At 43.8% G+C, this 21,773-nt stretch overlaps 1 protein-coding gene across 2 annotated transcripts in view; it reads right to left on the bottom strand.

The window, feature by feature from the left end:
- The window catches only part of NRXN2 (neurexin 2), a 609,925-nt gene that overhangs the window by 584,313 nt on the left and 3,839 nt on the right, over positions 1-21,773 (bottom strand). The window contains exon 1 of one of the 2 annotated variants that reach the window (XM_069965314.1): positions 8,432-8,536. The exons of the other annotated variant lie outside the window; for it this stretch is intronic. The gene's annotated coding sequence lies outside the window, so the exon portion shown is untranslated. Of the gene's footprint in view, positions 1-8,431; positions 8,537-21,773 lie in introns of those variants that run through there. 2 annotated transcript variants of the gene reach the window in all.

Here is a 21,773-nt window from a genome sequence, read left to right as displayed (position 1 = left end):
CTTCATCTCTTCTCAAGTCCAAACGAATGTAATTCTATCTATCCTCTTAGGTATCCATACAATTTAGTTAAGAGGAGGGCGGCCTTCCAACTTTAGGATATGTTCACATTACGTAAAAGTACGACTGTTGTTGCGGCCGTACTTTGCACGTGTATGCACATTGCCTCTCCTATGGAAACACGGCCGGAGCGTATACACATAGTATACGCTCCGGCCGGGATCCCATGTGGCGCTGCAAAGAACTGACATGTCAGTTTTGTGCGTCCGCAATTCAGTGAATTGCGGCCGCAGAAAGACCTGTCAGGTCACACAATGAAGCGAGCATCCCCGGCCGCTCACGAAATGTGAACCTAGCCTTACCCTGATCTGGCATTTTGGATTCTCATGTCTGACAGCAGCCTACCTCCCACCTCTATCGGGAACACATGTGCAATGCATGTGGTGAGATCAGGGCAGATAGCTGAACATACATTCGGATACATAAGGTATATGGGCACCTTAAGGTCCTCCATGTACGCCCAGAGATGGCTCCTACATTTCCCAGAAATACTCATGACCTACATCATGAGCTCACTTCGTAGGTTGCACTTTTCTTGCCAGATTTCGAGAAGGAAAAGATCTTCCAAAGTTGTAAAGAAGCATAATAATAAAGCAAAGTGAGGAAACCAACAACTGTGCAACCTCATTTCTGCAGACAGTGCTACTTGCTGACTTTACACTATGGCACAGTTACAAGTAATAAGCGTTCAGCTCAGGCTTAGCCAATCACATTGGCTGCAACACTGTCCTCGATGCCAACAATACAAAGAAGTCGGAATGCCGTATAATAACAAAACAACAAAATCAATCAGATTTCTTATAGCGAACCTGTCATCTAAATGCAAACGATGACTGCGGAGACTTCTGGCCTCATCGACACCTGGCTTATTGACATTACAAAGCTTTCAATCTGGTCAGGAGGAGGGTCTATAGGGTTGACTCTTGTATAATTTGGTCATCAATTGAAGGGCTAGCTCGGCGTCTATAGTCATCTTTAAGCAATAAAGTCAGCTGTCTGACTGATGTTACGACTTAATGTCCATTTGCACCATTGATCAATGCTAGTAAATACACCTTCACTTTTAAATACAACAAAAGAGATTCCTTTCCATTATCGACTGTGATAAGTATATTACACTGCAAACACCAGTCCCGGGAACAACTGGTAATGACGTTATACCAGATCTAAATGGAGTTTTACATGCAATATAAATCCCATTGGCATCAGACGCCATATAAAGATGCCATGTCTGTGGGGTCTGATTATTGTTCTACAGCACGGGTCTCCAAACTGCGGCCCTCCAGCTATTGCAATACTACTTTTCCCATCATGCCTGGACAGCCAAATCCTAAGCTTTAGCTGCCCACATGATGGGAATTGTGGTTTTGCAACAGCTGGAGGCCCGCAGTTTGGAGACCCATGGTCTACAGCGCGGACATCATCATTCCCTTGAGCAATAATGATAGGAAAGACCAATGCGGATAGATAGGGATAGGCTGGTTTCACACATGTATATTATATGTGCTTTCTTGTATCCGTATTATGGACATAAATCCCATACCGATTCTGACGCAAAGTGATAGCTGTCAGAATAATACACTCACATGACTATAGACTGCTGTTCACCTCCAGTCCAATACGTGATGTTTCTAATGCTGGACAATCCATATAAACAGATTACCCCCAAATTATAGGTTACTCCTATAGGGCCTGGTCACACTACGGAATCCATGCGGATAAGCTCCGGCGGAATCTATGCGCCTGACCCCACCACCACCACCACCTGGCCATCCTATAGGCTCTATTTAACCAGATTCCGCCATCCACCCAAAAAAAGAATTAACATGTCAATTCTTTGGGCGGACAGAGAAATCTGCCTGAACATAGAATCCCAGATCTTCAAGTGGGAGCGCGCACGGAATTCTCCAGGGCTTATCTGCACGGATTCCGTGGTTATAGGGGATAACCAGCTGATTGGTGGGGGTCTGATTTATGGGGCCATTACTGATTACAAAATGGGGCTCAGCTGTGCATGAATGCTCAGCCATGGGTCCAAATTCAGTGCTCAGCAACGTTTGCCCATAGACAGTCAATGGAGTAGTGGTCATATGTATGCTTCATTCATTCAGGGGACCTCTGTTCTCATAACTGGTGGAGGGTCTCCACCCAACATCTAGTTATCCTCTATCCCAGGGGTAGGGAACCCTGGCCCTCCAGCCGTTGCAAAACTACAACTCCCATCATGCCTGGACAGCCAAAGCTAAAGCTTTGACTGTCAAGACATGATGGGAGCTGTAGTTTTGCAACAGCTGGAGAACCATGGTTTCCTACCCCTGCTCTATCCTATATACAGGGAGTAACTTACAATATTACAATAACCCTTTTAACCACTACTTTACCATTTTTTTTATTGTATTGCATCACACGTTACAAAAATTATTTCTCCAATACAATACTGTCATCGGCACAGGACCTAAATCAATGTAATATGCATTTAAAATGGTCAGGATTGCTGGGAATCAATGCAAGTGTAAGGTGGTGGTGAAACCACAATGTATAACGTATGAGTGATAGGAAGAAAGACCAAACAGGCTGACAGCTCCTGGTCCTGGATATGGATAAGGTGGGCCATGGTACAACTTATCAGCTGCTGTATGCCCTGCAAGAAGTGGTGTATTCTTTCCAATCTGACACAGTGCTCTCTGCTGCCATTTCTGTCCATGTCAGGAACTGTCCAGAGCAGCAGCGAATCCCCATAGAAAACAACGTCCTGGGGTTCCCAAACACTGCTAGAGAGTCTTCACTACATGGATACTGTAGTCTCATCTAGAGAAGCCGGCTGAAAAAGGCCACCACTGGCATTACCTCACCCGGTGCCAGGCACTCGGGAATACGTCTCTCTCTCTCTCTCTCTCTCTCTCTCTCTCTCTATATATATATATATATATATATATAGTGTCATTAAGCCTGGCAATGAAACATCTTGTGAAGTGCCTATGCCTGTAGACGTACTTACTATGTCTGCCGTGTGCTAAAACACAAATCCCATTATCTCCTAACTTAATTTTTGTTCCTACAATATGGCTTTAGGGTGAGACGTTTCTGTAAGTGAAAATCAGTTCCATTCATCTGAATGGGGATAATGTATTACAGCTGACAGTTCACTAATCTGCCGCGTGTGAATTCCCCCCTTAAAGGGAACAAGCATTCCGGTCAAATAATGGTCTTCACCGTTACAATGTCAAGGTTTCAACCCAGCCGTGCCGGTCTTGGTCCAGTCACGTAGGTCAGGGTCGAAACGTCGCCGTTCACTGTTGCAATAAAGAGTATGGTCTGACTGGAAGGCTGGGCGTCTTACACTTTATCTATAGAACTACTGGAATAGGTGGATTGGGACCATCTGGTTTGTATTTTGTATAGTCCATGGGGGAGATTTATCAAACATGGTGTAAAGTGAAACTGGCTCAGTTGCCCCTAGCAACCAATCAGATTCCAACTTTCATTTTCCAAAGAGTCTGTGAGGTATGAAAAGTGGAATCTGATTGGTTGCTAGGGGCAACTGAGCCAGTTTCACTTTACACCATGTTTGATAAATCTCCCTTTATATGTCCTACGGCAGGTGGTGTGGCCTCCCTTGGTTATGCTAGTGGTATAGTGTCCTAAAAAGTCATGGCAGGTTCCTTATAGGCTGATTTCACATACACTTATTATGGACCTCAGTGTTACAGGCAAAAGTCTCAGCCTGGCTACACTTCTGATGACGTGAAGTGACAGCTGTATGTCAGGATTAGCCGAAGTGCAGTCGGCCCGTCATAATGATGCAGAAATGTGACAGTAGTGAAACCAGCCTTAAAGGGATTAAATTGTTTTAAATCAACTGGTGGCATAAAGTTATATAGATTTGTACATCTAGTTAATTTGTACTTCTAGTTATTTGTGTTTCTAGTTAAGAATCTCAAGTCTTCTAGTACTTTTCAGCTGCTGTATATCCTGCAGGAAGTGGTGTATTCTTCCCCGTCAGTGCTCTCTGCTGCCACCTCTGTCCATGGCAAGACTTATCCAAATCTCTATAGAAAACTTCTACTGGCAAAGTTGCCAACAGAGAGCACTTTGTCAGACTGGAAAGAATACACCACTTCCTGCAGGACATACAGCAGCTGATAAGTACTGAAAGACTGGAGATTATTACATAGAAGTCATTTAGAAATCTATATAACTTTCTGACACCAGTTGATTTGAAAACTGTTTTTTTTTCTCTGGAGTACCCCTTTAAATCATGAGGACCCTTTGCATTCCTTACTACTTCTGCTTATCTCTTAGGGTGTTGGCATACCATATGGCATCAGATGTTGTGTAAATAAAAGGCTGTGTTCACATCTGTATAAGAGGCCTCCATGCAGAATCCATGTAAACAATTGCTCCTCGCCCAATGGGAAAACCCAATGAACCCTATTAAAATCAAGGGGGGCTTTTGGGGTCCGTTCATGTCCGTTGTGCAGCGTTATGGCCAGCTCCATTTACTGGTGCCAAATGGAATCAGATGTGGGCCTAGCCCTACTGTAGTCTACAATACAATCTCTAGCATAGAATATTGCTCATAGTTCTGCAGTTCACCACTCCACTTGGCTGACGTCCTAGGTGTGACTGTCTGTCCCCTTCCCCCGCCACTTGCTGCAAGCCATAGGAGAAGATGACAGCGAAACTCCAATTTAATATGGATTGTTCAGGCATCATTCACACTAGGATAATCACACTCATTGACACAGCCTCGCTCACTGGAAGTCACACTCATTAATGCCTCTTCTCCTTGACACTCACATTCAGCTAACAAGGATGAAGAAGAAGAAGGCAGCGGCACTGGGAGAGTCCATGTAAGCTGGCATCTGGAATCACCACTGCTGGGAGGAGGTGGCAAACATACTGGCATGTGGCAGCTTGGGGAGGCGATGCCAGGGCAAGACAGCTGGGGGCCTCTGGTGCAAGTCACAGAGTGGTGGAGCAAATCTGCATGCCCACAGCAGGGGCACCAGCTGACCAAGGCAGATGCATGGGGGTAATGAATCATGCCTGCAAATCTCTCGCCACAGTCTGCTCATAGCATATCACTGGTGTAAGAATAATAATGGCGCTGATGAGAGATCGAAAGGAAGAAGAGTTTCTATGGATCCAATAGAGACGGACATGAGGCTATAGAACTATGTATCTACTGCTTATGTATATGGAACTATGTATCTATTACATGTATCTATGGAACTATGTATCTACTGCTTATGTATATGGAACTATGTATCTACTACATGTATCTATGGAACTATGTATCTACTACATGTATCTATGGAACTATGTATCTACTACATGTATCTATGGAACTATGTATCTACTACATGTGTCTATACAACTATGTATCTACTGCATGTATCTATGTATCTACTACATGTGCCTATAGAGCTATATACAGTATCTACTCCTTATGTATATGGAACTATGTATCTATTGCTTATGTATATGGAACTATGTATCTACTGGCTCAATCTATGGAACTATGTATCTACTACATGTATCTATGGAACTACTGGCTGAATCTATGCAACTATGTATCTACTACATGTGTCTATACAACTATGTATCCACTGCTTTTATCTATGTATATACTACATGTGCCTATAGAACTATATATCTACTGCTTATGTCTATGGAACCATGTATCTACTGCACATGTCTATGGAACTATGTATCTACTGCATGTGCCTATAGAACTATATATCTACTGCTTATGTCTATGGAACTATGTATCTACTACATGTGTATCTACTGCACGTGTCTATGGACCTATGTATCTACTGCATGTATCTATGTATCTACTGCATGTATCTATAGAACTATGTATCTACTGCATGTGCCTATAGAACTATATATCTACTGCTTATGTCTATGGAACTATGTATCTACTACATGTATCTATGTATCTACTGCATGTATCTATAGAACTATGTATCTGCTGCTTATTTTTATAGAACTATGTATCTACTGCATGTATCTATGTAAGTATGTATCTACTGCATGTATCTATGTAAGTATGTATCTACTGCATGTATCTATGGACCTATGTATCTACTGCATGTGTCTATGTATCTACTGTATGTATCTATAGAACTATGTATCTACTGCTTGTTTTTGGAAATACTCTACAAACCAGAGAAATAAATACAAAAAAGGTCCTAACAATAAGTCCACCTGCAGGGTCCTATATGATTCTCTGATTCTCCTGGCTACGTGCGCCATCCATGTAGATGATATTTACTATAACTGCATATGGATGTGCCATATTTGTCTCCTCCACCTGACTCCCCATCCCTCCTCCCTCCCTCCGTCCTTCCCTCCACCATCTCTTCTTCTCTCCCTTTCGCCTCTATCTCTTCCTTTCTCTTCCTGCACTCTTTCTCTCTCTCCCCTATGTCTGTTTCTCCCTGTTTGTCTGTCTCTCCCCTCCCCCCTCTCTTCTCCCTCTCTCTCTTCTCCCATTCCGTATGTTTCTATGTTTCTCCCTCTCCCTGTCTCTACCAGTGCCGCCTCCCCCTATAAACTGCACCAAAGGCTGTCAAACATCACAGCTGCAACATTTCCATGCCCTGGTGTCACAGCAAATGTAATAAATAAACCAATTTATCCGATTTCGATTTTCGACGCCAGCAAACCCCCGTGAATCATCGGCTATTTTATAACAATATAAAAGTGTCAGCATTTACATTTTATGGACGCGTATAATCTGCTGCAATTCCACAAATAAATACCCCCCCCCACTTTCCAACAACAACAAAAAAATATATATAAATGCACCGGATCCTGGCCGCCCAGAGCCGTATATCCTCCACTTCTATCCTAATATAATTGTTTATGGAGCCTGCAAGGAGGATCCCTCTGTGTACACGGCATTTGCAGAGCACAATTCCATTCAGCGATATTGCCATCTGAAGCAGGAGAATTACTGAAGCCTCTGCTGGGTTTCTGCATTGTCCTCAGGCTCGGTGCACAGGCAACAAATGTCAATTATACAGAATTAAAGGTAAAAAAAAAAATACTCATTTTCCAGATTTCTCATTGAGCGTATAGCTGAACACCTTCATTCCATTAAGAAGCATTGACGCCTGTGCATGTGCACTTGACCTTCTTCTATTCCTTTATTGTGTAAAATGCAACAGTTGCACTAATCCCATCCTAGCCGTCCTGTAAGCCGCCGTCCTTACTCACAATTCACCATCGTCCTCGATACAAGATAAGGGAGATGACTTGTGCATCCCCCCCCCCGTGCATTCCCATGCATGCATCAATACTACAGTATGACTATTGTTGAGCTTAGCTGACGCTGCTCAGACACTCTACAACTTCACCCTACAACTCCCATAAAATCCCCACAGCTTGTGTGGAGAGAGATCCCCTGCAATGCACTGGCCTGCTGTTCACACATTTACCATCCATGCTACTATAACGCTGGTGTTCCCCACCTCCGTGTAACTGACATTGGTCATTTCGATGGCTACCGACTCCGGAATTACACTAGGGTCAATGTATAATATGAGTACCTACTATTCCTCATAGTGGATTCCCCATGCCTATATGTGATTGATAACTCCTGTTCACACATATGTCCTCTAAGCAGATAGACAGATCGAGTGTGGCGATTGGAGCCGTAGACACGGGATATGTGACCGCCTGATAGACCACTGATACAATATAAAAGCAAAGCACATTAACACACCATTGGCTCCGATTTTTTATTTATTTTTTTTGACCCCTAATCCCATTACACTCCCATAACCCTGACATAAAAATCCATTTCCAATCACTTTCCATGTCTTAGAATTTTTTTTCTTTAGAATTCATAGTCTCATACCTGCAGAGGGCTAGTCTTATGCTGCAAGGTAATATTCACTCAGTAAGTCAATAGAGAAGCCTGTTTTCTTCTATAATTTGGACATATTCAGTTCTACGATAAACTTTCCTGACCCTGGATGAGTAGGGGGGTGAGCCCACATTGACTACACCCTGTAGGGATCCACATAGACATTGATGCAATTAACCCTTGCCATTACCTGCAGGATGAATGGGGGATTGTGGTTACCTAGCCGAACACGTCTGTAAATCTCCGGGCTGCATTACACATATCTCATCCACATGCAGAAAAGCATGCATATGGCCTAGCCACATCCACTGCAGACAGGATCTCCCGCTCCATCCCTAGTCTCCAGAGCAACGCGGCCAAGGTAATATACTGTCTACCTAATAACCAAGCTTTTTCCCCGATTCATGAATATTTCAATGCTACAACATGGTAGCGTCAGTAAACAGCTGCATCACTCCGGCATGCTCTGCCTCCCCTCCTGATCCCAGTACCTGATCCAGAGGACGACTGCAGTCTGGCAGGGACGGATCCTGGAGAAGTGTGTGCAGGCCCATAGATTGCTGACAAAAGGCGATGATGATGCTGCTACCTCTCTGTATCACAGCAATGGAGAATATGCCAGCATCAGGACCAGCACAGGCCACGCCCACCCCAGGGCTTCCTGACGCCTCTGGCCTCTGATTGGCTGGACGCCTATGACTGCTCCCTTTCAGCACCAGAGACAGAGGCAGCAGCAGAGTGCCAGGGCTGGGATGATGGCAGGCATGAGTGACAGCTCTGGAGGCCTATGGGAGGGGAGCTGGGGGCTGGGGAGACGGTGAGGGAGTGCGAAAGGAGAGAGAAAAAAAGGAGGGAGGGAGAAAGGGAGAGATAGAAGGAAACAAGGAGAAGGTATAAAGATAGAGAAAGACAAACACAGGCTGAAATCCATCTCCCAGATCCCTGGCAGCTGGCAGTGATGCCTGGTAAAGCTGGCATACACCCCCCCCCCCCTGCCCAGTGCTCCCCCATTCACCTCCTGCCTATGTGTCCTCCCTCCATGTCACCTCACAGTCTTGTAGCATTCAGGCGGGAATGCCTGTCCTCTCCTCATCTCTCCCCCCCTCTCTCCTGTCTCTTTCCTCTCTCTCCCTCTCCTTTCCTGCATCTGTTCCTTGTTCTCTCTGCCTGGGCCGCTCTCTTCCCCCAAACACTTAGCAATCTGTTCTTCCCTCACACAGAATGCCTCCCATATTGTCACTGTCACAATTACACAGTACATTGAATTCTCACACTGTCACCAAGGCAGCCAGTGTCCCCTGTCCTCCGAGACCCTGTAACCTGTCCCCTGACACTGCCAGACACCTGCCAGGGAGGCTGTAACATCTAGTAGAATCTGTGTAAGAGCAGAGAGGGAGAGAAGGAGGGAGAGAGGGCCAGGAGACATAAGGAAGGAGCTGTGTACATAGAGAGAGGGAGAGGAGATATACATATATATATATATATATATATATATATATATATATATATATATATACAGAGAGAGAGAGAGAGAGTGCCAGGAGACATGGGGAAGGAGCTGTATACATAGAGAGAGGAAGAGGAGATGTGCATATATATATACAGAGAGAGAGAGAGAGTGCCAGGAGACATGGGGAAGGAGCTGTGTACATAGAGAGAGGGAGAGGAGATGTACATATATATATACAGAGAGAGAGAGTGCCAGGAGACATGGGGAAGGAGCTGTGTACATAGAGAGAGGAAGAGGAGATATACATATATATACAGAGAGAGAGTGCCAGGAGACATGGGGAAGGAGCTGTATACATAGAGAGAGGAAGAGGAGATGTACATATATATATACAGAGAGAGAGAGTGCCAGGAGACATGGGGAAGGAGCTGTGTACATAGAGAGAGGGAGAGGAGATATACATATATATATATATATATATATATATATATATATATATATATATATATATACAGAGAGAGAGAGAGAGTGCCAGGAGACATGGGGAAGGAGCTGTATACATAGAGAGAGGAAGAGGAGATGTACATATATATATACAGAGAGAGAGTGCCAGTAGACATGGAGAAGGAGCTGTGTACATAGAGAGAGGGAGAGGAGATAGATATATACATAGAGAGAGTGCCAGGAGACACAGGAAAGGAGCTGTGTACATAGAGAGAGGGAGAGGAGATATACATATATATACAGAGAGAGAGTGCCAGGAGACATGGGGAAGGAGCTGTATACATAGAGAGAGGGGGAGGAGATAGATATATACAGAGAGAGAGAGAGGGAGAGGAGATATATATATATATATATATATATATATATATATATATATATATATATACAGAGTGCCAGGAGACATGGGGAAGGTGCTGTGTACATAGAGAGAGGGAGAGGAGATATACATATATATACAGAGAGAGAGTGCCAGGAGACATGGGGAAGGAGCTGTGTACATAGAGAGAGGGAGAGGAGATAGATATATACAGAGAGAGTGAGAGAGAGAGAGAGAGAGAGAGAGAGAGAGAGAGAGAGAGAGAGAGAGGGCCAGGAGACATGGGGAAGGAGCTGTATACATAGAGAGAAGGAGAGGAGATAGATATATACAGAGAGAGAGCACCAGGAGACATGGGGAAGGAGCTGTATATGTAGAGAGAACAAGAGGAGATAGATATATACAGAGAGAGAGAGGGAGAGGAGATACACACACACATATATATATATATATATATATATATATATATATATATATATATATATATATATATATATATAATGGGGAAGGAGCTGTGTACATAGAGAGAGGGAGAGGAGATATACATATATGTACAGAGAGAGAGTGCCAGGAGACATGGGGAAGGAGCTGTGTACATAGAGAGAGGAAGAGGATATATACATATATATATATATACAGAGAGAGAGAGTGCCAGGAGACACAGGGAGAGAGCTGTATAGATAGAGAGAATGAGACAAGACGGAAGGGGAGAGAGAGCGCCAGGAGACATGGGGAAGGAGCTGTATACATAGAGAGAGGGAGAGGAGATAGAGATATAGATATATATATATATAGAGAGAGAGAGAGAGAGAGAGAGAGAGAGAGAGAGTGCCAGGAGACATAGGGAAGGATCTGTATACATAAAGAGAGGGAGAGGATATATACATATAGATATATATATAGAGAGAGAGAGAGCCAGGAGACATGGGGAAGGAGCTGTATACATAGAGAGAAGGAGAGGAGATATACATATATATAGAGAGAGAGAGGCCGAGAAGAGGTACATACATATGTGGAGTGAGCTCGCAGTGATGTTTCGGAGGATCGGACGGTCACTTGCTAGGTGGTGAAGTGTGACACCACTCCGGTGGTGGTTGGCTGAGATACAGATGTTATTTCGTGATGCCAGTGGCGGTTGGGCACAAAGGTGTGATGGCATGCCTGCTTTTATTTTATAGGGCCGGTTGTACCTTTTTCCCCTGTGGACAGTGTCCTGCCGGGCTGCTACAGGGTCCCTTGGATTAGTGTAGTCACGGATGACCAGAGTGGTGTAATGACCCTCCCGGACTATCGGAACCGCCACCAACAGAAAGGGGAAGTGTCCCAAGGATGTAGTGTACACTGTGTTGGTGTGGGATGAAGAATCACAAAGTCTCTTATCCTAAATAATCTTGTTTTCACTTGAAGGGTGCTTGTGTGCAGCAAGTGATACAGCTTTACTTTAACAAGTTAGGTTACACTTGAAAGTTCCTTTGATAAAGCACTTGATAAGACACTTTACAGTACAATTACAAAATCTGCGACAGCAATAGAGTGAGAAGTACAGTCGTGCTGACTGAGTAGCATGTGGAAAGATACAAAAAAGCAGAGTAGCAGAGAGGAGGATGTCGTGAGGGTCATACTAAATAGTACTGTGATCTAATCACATGAATAGGTTCCATCCACGGCTTGGTTAAAACGTAGAAAATTTATTTAAACATCACAAAAAACGAAACAAAACAAATAAATAAAAAACACGCCGACGCGTTGCTGGGTCAAAACCCCTTAATCATGGCTATTGTATCACAGTAGTTTACATGCTTATATACCTGTAGGATGTGATGTCCTGCTCTAGACAGTGCACGCCCCTTGGAGGGTGGGGAACACCTCACCTGAGAAGAGGTCACATGACTACTCACAAATGAGTTTCTTACATAGTAGGTGATGAGATCTGTTTTTTTCTTCGGCTATATTTCTAGCTCTTGTTATAACATGTAGTTTATAGCCCCTCGCCAAAAGTCTATCCTGTAGACTCCCGTAGATAAGTCTCGTTATGTTATAATAAGAGCTAGAAATATAGCCGAACAAAAAAACAGATCTCATCACCTACAAGATAGGGCACTAGACGGACCCCCCAATATGCAATCCACCTCTAAATCTATAACCTTTTCCACCAACTACAGCCCACAGTTCAAAGAAATACGCAGCATTATAAATAAATACATTCCACTGTTATTTGCTGATTCCAAGTGTGAACAGGTCCTTAACAATGGCATTAGATATGTAGTACGCAGAGGATGTACGTTAGGCAATCTCTTGTCACCTAGTGACATTGCTGCAAAGGATACCAATTTCCAGAACTGGCTGAATATAAAAGTTTTTTTCCGCTGAGCGGTGCCATGCTGCAGCACATGTGTGTACACTGTCAAACAAACTTCTGTTGTGTCATGTGCCACAGGCCGCAGTTTTGGGATTCGATCCTTCATAAATTGCAACTCTACACACACAGTGTATGTTGTTCACTGCACTGTGTGTAATTTGCAATATGTGGGATCGAGCATAAGAAAACTGAAAGTACGCATTGGCGAACATCTTACAGACATACGCACAGCAATAACCTCCAACAACTATCACTCACTTTCAGGTTTTTCGAAACACTATGTAGAAAGCCATATGGGAGATTTAAAAGGCCTGCAGATCTCAGCCATAGAAAGAGTTAACAAACCCAGGCGGGGGGGGGGGGGGGGGGGTGATTGGACTCATTTGCTACGAAAAAGGGAGACTCTGTGGATTTTAAACAAGATATACCGAAAGGATTAAATTATAAATCAGATCTATATTATATTTATTGAAACAAATTTTTGGTATTCATGTGATGTCTATCATTAGAAGTAATTAAGTTTTTTTTTTTATTGTGATACTATGTGAGAACTTATTTGTGTGTAGTCATGTGACCTCTTCTCAGATGAGGTGTTCCCCACCCTCCAAGGGGCGTGCACTGTCTAGAGCAGTCCTACAGGTATATAAGCATGTAAACTACTGTGATACACTAGCCATGATTAAGGGGTTTTGACCCAGCAACACGTCGGTGTGTTTTTTATTTATTTGTTTTGTTTTTTGTGATGTTTGAATAAATTTTCTACGTTTTAACCAAGCCGTGGATGGAACCTATTCATGTGATTGGAATCTTCGGGTTTCGGCCCGCAATACTGCCATCACGAGCTTTACACTAAAGAGGTCCACACACACCTGCAATTATCACGGCCAAGGAAGGGTGAGCTGACATTTTATTCCTATTGCTAGTACTGTGCTCTACGGGGATGTTGGAGGATGAGGTAGAAGAAAAACTTAGAAGAAGAAGAAGAGAATACTTGTGCCCGTGTATTGACCTTTTTAGTTTTCACACCACCTAATGCCCACTGGATTTGAGGGACTCGTCCTAGAGGGTGACACAAGGCCCCAGACCTTGTTACCTGGGATGAGCGGAATGCTGAGGATTTCCTGCTGACAATCACGCTGAGAAATAGTGTTCATAGGCTTTAGCAACTTTGCTCTATCCGGATAAGTTCCCAGCTTACTGCTGTCTGTGGATACTGTCCTGCTCTGTGACTCTGCAAGTCCATGGCGTGGGTTGAGGTTGTCTCTGAGGTTGTCTCTTGAAAGGGTTTAACACTGCATAGTGTTGTGTAGCGATACTGAGTAGAAACTGTGAGCTGTGTCTTGCTTCATACCCATACAGGGTTCTAGCTAAGACTGACCCGAGTAGGGGACCTGGCAGAGGGCGAGGGCCCAGAGAAGACCACTGTAGAGAGCTGTCTAGCTTGGGTCCTTCCTCTACAATGTCTAACACGAAAGACCTACACACTTCCTTTACCCATGTGACTTCCTTCCTCAGCGTATCTAAAGTGCGCTGTGAGTGGGTGAAGAGTGCAAATCGAAAAAGTAAAGAGAGAGGTGATAGGAGAGAAGAAGAACAGATTCCTATAGGTTCCCAGATCCATGTGACAAACAAATAAACAATAACCCTTTGCACACTTCAGCTGTGCAGCATCTAAATACACACATCTAATACAGCGACATCTAGTGGCGAAACGTTATCACTACCTTCATCACCACTTAAAAATAAGTACAGGCTTTTACGAAGGGTGTAACCATAGATAGATAGATAGATAGATAGATAGATAGATAGATATGCAGCAGGATTGTGAAAAGCACAGCTTGGAGCTCGTCTAGATGGTAGGTGCCAGCTGGAGGACCTTGACCAGGATCAAATATATATGTTGAAAAATTCCATAAGCACTCCCTACACACCTAATACACCTACATCATTCCAACACCATTCCAACAGAACACCTACACGTTTTTGCAGTAAATTTGGGAGTGCTGTTGGAATTTTTCAATGCAGATAGATAGATAGATAGATAGGAGATAGATAGATAGATAGATAGATAGATAGATAGATAGATAGATAGATAGATAGAAGCTGAGGCCTTCTCCTCCCGCAGTGGCTGTGTTGATGCGGTGCGGTAAGGGGCAGGCAGGTAGTACACAATGAGGACAGGCATTATTCAGCCACCAGATCCATCAAGTGCACAGACAGGCCGAGTGAAATGAAATATTGATCATTAAATGACAATAATTCCCTTATCAGTGTTAAACAGTAACCTGCTCAGTGGCAGCACAGATATTTCTCAGCATGAGAACTAAGAGGTATGGGAAGTGCTGGCCATGTACCTAGTGCTGTGCATCCACTGCAGGTGTGCGGGGGACAGGGCGGATGCAGCAGCCAGCAGACACAGTGCTAAGGAGGGAGGCAGGAGAGCTGTCAGCTGCTGGACATGATAAGACCAGGATTGTGACTCAGAGTGACAAAGCGAAGAACCGGTGTATTGATCCATGAGGGAATGTCTGTCAGGGAGAGAAAATGAGGGAGGGAAGGAGGGAGTCAGGGGAGATGAGGGGGAGACGATGAGGAGAAGAGCAGGCCCGGTATATGCAAGACGGGTAGGGGGGCATATAGGGGACATGAGATAATGCCCACTCCTCAGCTAAGAGCCATGGATGTGGATTATAATTAAGATGGTACTGCCCCCCAATGGACACACTTATGAACACTCCTTACAGTATATGCCTGCAGACTGCGCCACTGTATAGGAGTAGCCATTTCTAGATGTAATTCTCCAATATTCTAATGAACGCTTCAGGGGATACTGTATGTTCAATATTACATATCGTATAAGGGGATGTCTACTGGTAATAGCGGGAGAGGTCCCATATACATGTCCCCACTTATTTTCAGGGGAGGGGGCTGCAATTAACACCGCGTACCCTGGGGAACCCAACACATTGACGCGTCACTTAAATACCCATTGATTTCAGTGAGAGCAGTGTGATACTTCTATATAGGATATGTAGCCATCAGGCCTATGCATTGACTATGGGAGGTGTCAGCCGCAGGACACCATGTATTCAGCCATATGCCGGCATCACGACATTTACTCATATATCCTACTACAGGTGTACGCTAAAGAGGATTCCCTATGAGGAACCAGGCTTAGCTCACTGAAGACCTTCTGTAACACATCTCCTGACTTTACATCCGTGCTGCAAACCATGAGCGTCCATTGATTTTAGTGGAGAACCTGTAGGGAAAACGAGAAACTGCAAAGCAGAGATAAGGGCGCCTGGCGGTGAGGCCCACTGTGATCCCCCCATCGGCTTTGTGGTAATGTCCTGCATACACCGGGCTATAGCTTATACCAGCAATGAACTGGTTAAAATAAATGTACAGAATTGAGGTGCTAGTGGGGTATATGGTGTACATGTCACTACCAGACACATCTACTGTATATCCAGTAAAAATAAATAATTAACAAACTATTAAAATATTTGTCCATAGGAAACAGACCCTAAGAGCAGGAAAATAAAAAATTATTTCAAATCGTAATGTTATATAGATTTGTAACTTACTTCTATTTAAGAATCTCAAGTCTTCCAGTACTCATCAACTGCTGTATGTCTGGCAGGAAGTGGTGTATTCTTTCCAATCTGACACTGTGCAGGAGAGGTATTCTATGGGAATTTGTTTCTGCTCTGGACAGTTCCTGACATGGACAGAGGTGGCAGCAGAGAGCAATGTGTCAAACTGGAAATACACCACTTCCTGCAGGACATGCAGCAGCTGATAAGCACTAAAAGACTTGAGATATTTAAATAGAAGTAAATTATAAATCTATAACATTTTTGAACACCAGTTGATTTGAAATATTTTTTTTTATTTACTGGAGTACCCCTTTAAGATGGCTAAGGAGTCAATGTCTGTGCTGGAGGATGCTACTACTACCATACTCAGCTGCACATGTTCCATACTGTACTGCTGCTTGAAGCCTTCCCTGCTTGGAATATAAGCCAATAGGCCATTTGGCAAAGCCATAGCACCTGCACTACAAACAGATTTTTTTCTGTCTTTGCTTCTGTATTTCAGTCATGGCAGAGTACACCTGTGTAGTTATAATAGTTCCTTATTGAATTGGCCAATTCAATAATTCTGTGTTACATGTTGGGGGAGTGACCTAATGGTCTGAAGACTTCTGAAAGAGTCTGAAACGCCTTGGAATTTTTTCTGATTGGATGATGTGACCATTGTCCTCGTTCCCACGTTGTAAGACAATGGCCGCTGTCTCTGAACTTCACTGCAGTACTGGCCGGATGAACATCACTTTTTTTGAATTGGAATGCAGGTGTGCCAGCGTTCCAATTATCCATTGGAAACAATGTAAAGTGCAGCCAGAGCCGCACTTCACATTGTCTGCACAGTCAATTTCGTGCGCCCGCTGTTTAATGAATAGTTTTTTGTGGGGCCGCACGTAATCCCGTCCGGAATGTATACAGTGTGTATACACTCCGATGGGGATTCCATAGTAATGAAAGTGATCAGCCACTGTCATTAAATAACGGCCATTGTTTAATGAATTTATACGTTGTGCGAACTTAGCCTTAATATGATTGGGAGGGGGCGACAGTAAGGCTGGGTTCACACAGTTTGCAACCCGTTCAACGTATACATTTTTTAATTGGTTACTTTTAACGGACAGAAAACGTAAACACTACTTTTGTGTCCGTTAAAAAAAATGAATCCGTTTCGATCTGTTTTTTTTTTATTTATTTATTTTTTTAATAATAAAAGTCAATGTAAAAACGGATCAAAACGGATGACACACAATTGCATCCGTTTATGCATCTGTTTTTTGCATCCCTTTTTTCCATAAAACATATACGTTAACCCTTAAAGGACCGGGCCAATTAAAATTTTTGCGTTTTCGTTTTTCCTCCTTGTGCTTAATGCACTTGCACTTGCATTTTTCCACCTAGAAACCCACATGAGCCCTTATTTTATGCGCCACTAATTGTACTTTGCAATGACAGGCTGAATGTTTTAATAAAGTGCATTGCGAAAGCAGGAAAAAATTCAACGTGTGGTGAAATTGAAAAAAAAAACGCATTACTTTTATTTGGAGGGTATTTTTTTTTTTTTACGCCCTGGGGTAAAACAGTTTTGTGATATATGTTCCTCAAGTCGTTACGATTACAACGATATATAACATGTATAACTTTTCTTTTATCTGATTGCCTGTAAAAAATCAAACCATTGTTAACACATATATGTTCCTTAAAATCGCTCTATTCTCAGGCTTATAGCGCTTTGGTCTATGGGGCTGTGTGAGGTGTCATTTTTTGCACCATGATGTTTACTTTCGATCGGTACCTTGATTGCGCATATATGACTTTTTGATCGCTTTTTATTAAAATTTTTCTGGATTTGATGCGACCAAAGATGCGCAATTTTGCACTTTGGGATTTTTTCGCGCTTGCACCGTTTACCGTGCGAGATCAGGAATGTGATTAATTAATAGTTCGGGCGATTACGTGCACGGTAATAACAAACATGTTTATTTATTTATTTATTATTATTATTATTTATAACATTGGGGGGATTCAAACTTTTATTAGGGGAGGGGTTTTTTTAATTAACAAAAACACTTTTTTTTTTCTTTTACACTTATACTAGAAGCCCCCCTAGGGTTAGGGCTATTCCCCCTGGGGTTAGGGATATTCCCCCCTGGGGTTAGGGCTATTCCCCCTGGGGTTAGGGATATTCCCCCTGGGGTTAGGGTTATTCCCCCTGTGGTTAGGAATATTCCCCCTGGGGTTAGGAATATTCCCCCTGGGGTTAGGGTTATTCCCCCTGGGGTTATTCCCCCTGGGGTTAGGAATATTCCCCCTGGGGTTGGGGTTATTCCCCCTAGGGGAATTCTAGTATAAGCACACTGATCTCTCATTGAGATTTATGCTGTATAGTTATACAGCATAGATCAATGAGATAGGCTATGGATTGCTTCTGCAGCCGGAAGCAATCGAGTGCCGAGCCAGGATCAGCGCCATTACGGCGCAGACCCCGGCCCGAGGCAGACGTGTGGATCGCTCCACCCCACTAGACACCAGGGAAGGGCTGCATAAGGTAATCGGATGCAGCTATCAACTTTGACAGCTGCATCTGATTACTTAATTAGCGGGCACGGCGATCGGACCGTGCAGGCTAATAGCCGCGGTCCCCGGCAACATGCAGCACCCGGGACCGCGGCGGTTCAGAGCGCGACCCCGCTCTGAACACCCATAGGCGGCCCAGGACGTACAGGTACGCCCAGGGTCACCTAGGGGTTAAACGGATTGCAAAAACTCAGTGTAAACCCAGCCTAAGAACCCCAAAGAGGGACATTAACAGTGTAAAAATGGTCTGTGCCCTAAAATCGCCACCAGATGTTTTTCCACACAAAATATTGTTATGATAAGAACGAGACTAAATTTGAAGGTGATTTATGAGATTTGCCAGAGTATTCAGCATAATGTTACACCTACTCACAGAAAGCGCCACTCAATCATTTCTGGGAGAGGTTGTCAATGTCTGCCGCATTCTTAAACAGAAAGTGAGTGAATGTGCCGTCCATGTAGTTCACAGATGTCAAACTCAGGTCCTCCAGCTGTGGCAAAATTACAATTCCCATCATGCCTGATACCTGCACACAGTACACATGATTACAGAGCACATACATTCAGTATATTGTTGTTCTTTTTCCTTTTTTTTCCATGTGGCCCAGACCACCATGATGACTTCTTTCAGCCACAACTAGTCACTGTAAAATCTTCCAGCCATCTTTTTCAGTCCCACCTTATCCCCCACCTAATATGTAATAATCCCCTCCCTCATTAGGTAGGTCCTTCCATTAGAAAGTTAGGTTTTCTATTACGTAGACATTTTCCATTCTACGTAAGTATATAGGTTACTCAATAATCAGGTAGGATTGTCCTTACTAGTAGGTATCTAGTTCCCCCCTGTAAGTAGTTAGGAAAGTTGTCCTCCCCCCTGCCCACCATTAGGTAGGTCTCACAGTTGGTAGTTAAGTTCCCCCAGTTATGTAAGCAGTTCCCCCCTTATATAGGCACCCCCATAGTGTGCCCATTAAGTATCAAAATGCCCCCAGTTTGTAGATTCCCTCATTAGGTAGTTCACCCAGTAATGTCCCCATTTGTACATCAATAAACCCCCAGTAGGGAGATAAGTACCCTTGATAGATAGTTTCCCCTATAAAGTATTTCCCCATATGTAGGTAGGTGCTCCTGTAGGTAGACATTTTCCCCTAGTTTTTCCCCATTAGAAAGGTGCCCCAGTTGGTAGATAGGCGACCCCGTTATGTAATATCTTTGTCTTTTCTGGTGCAGACGCACAATGAGTGACCTCATTATCTGTACCTGTGCTATAACACAAACGTCCTGCACTGCTCCTGGCCTCCTGTTACCTATAAGGGTGAGTGACAGGGACAGGAGCCAATGGCTCTTTGCTCCATCCCAGCTTATATCTCTGGCAAAACCATGGACCCCCCCTCTATAGACTCTTAAACAGCGATCATATGTAGAATTATACGTTCCAGGAGCCCCCCCCTGCCCCCCAATATCATTGTCCTATCATTACTGTAGCATACCCAGACTGCAATGATGACTTCACATGTGGTGTATCTGTTGCACAAATATCTGAATGTAAACCCCATTATGATGTATGGAACAGACTCTTTCTACGACAAATCTGCTGCGTGTGAACATCATTTCCAGGAAATAGTGCAGGACCTGTCTCTGTGGATGCAATTTTGCTAACAAAAAAAAAAAAAACATCAAAACAGCTGCAAACCACAAAGAAAATTACAGCAATTTACTAACATCGCACGTCTGACAGCAGCTGTAAAATGCCAAAGTGGCCAAACCGTATCGCAAAGGTATTTTCACATATTTAAGACCCATTTACATGTCGCAATCTTCAGTATGATTCATACGTTTCCTTGCGGTCATAAGAGTAAGTGCCTGGTAGAAAGGCGTAAAACGATAAATGATAAAGCTATCATTTACTAGCGCTTAAAGGGGTATTCCCATCTCAACTAACGCAGATATACTTAATGGACTCGTCAAGTTAAATATTTTTGTAAATGCAATCATTTAGCAAACTTGTCTCCTTCTCCTGATAGGCCGCTCTTTACCTCCCACTGTTGACAGTTCGTTGTCTAGGTTACCGACCACCACTCTGCTCTAAAAGCAGTGGTCTGGCTGGTATATATAGCTGTAGTATACATATTTATATAGATTATATACACTGTATCTACATCTACATTATAGGGAATATTTTGCAAGACTGGCGTACTCATACACATGGCCAGACCTGTGCCTGTTGCAGGGATTATGCATAAATCTACACTTGCTCCAGCCTTAGCGCTCATTCCAATATCCCAGGAAGTAACCGGAGCGGGGGACAGCGAACCACTGCGCTGGAGCCGGGAAGGTGCATGTTGTTTTTTTTAAATTTAAAGACGCCAGACTTCCCCTTAAAGGGCCTTTTACAAACACCGATTATCGTCCAAAAACCTTAGAAGAAACGTCTGATCCTCAGCTGTTGCTTTGTTTAGAGCAGTCTTTAAAATTTATCGTTATCAGCTGCAAATCTCCCTGCGTTGCCAATAAGAATGGAGGCACACTGACAGCATGGATAATGATATATCTGTGCAGTCAGTTTCCAGATCACACAGCAGTACTTACTTAGTGTGTTGCTGCTGAGATCCATCTTTCCCGTCCAGCCGCAGTATCTTCAGACCATTCCCCTCCTCCAGGGAGAGCCAGAGAACAGGGAATGCCAGATCACAGCAGCAGCGCACTAGGTAAGTATGCACTGCTGTGTGATCTGGAAACTGACAGCATGGATATATGTATATCCTGTAAATCCATGCTGTCAGCTTCCAAGGATTTTAACTACTTCACAGCAGGCAGGGGTAGGGCTGAACATGTTAACCGAGCACTACTTACCTCTCCCCATGGCCGCAATGCGCCATATGACCGGCTCAAGGGAGGGGAGGGTGAACTGGCCCGGCCGCTGAACTGGCCGCTCAGCCAATCAGTGTCTGCAGCAGCGTCCCGCCCCAATCACTGACTGGCTGAGCAGCCAGTCCAATAACTTGTTTGTAACGTTGGCTGATAAGAGATGCTGGAG

This window comes from Dendropsophus ebraccatus, chromosome 4, assembly GCF_027789765.1.
Source record: "Dendropsophus ebraccatus isolate aDenEbr1 chromosome 4, aDenEbr1.pat, whole genome shotgun sequence".
NCBI lineage: Eukaryota > Metazoa > Chordata > Amphibia > Anura > Hylidae > Dendropsophus > Dendropsophus ebraccatus.
Note: the sequence above shows the minus strand (reverse complement) of the source record. Positions and strands in the feature narration are given on the sequence as shown.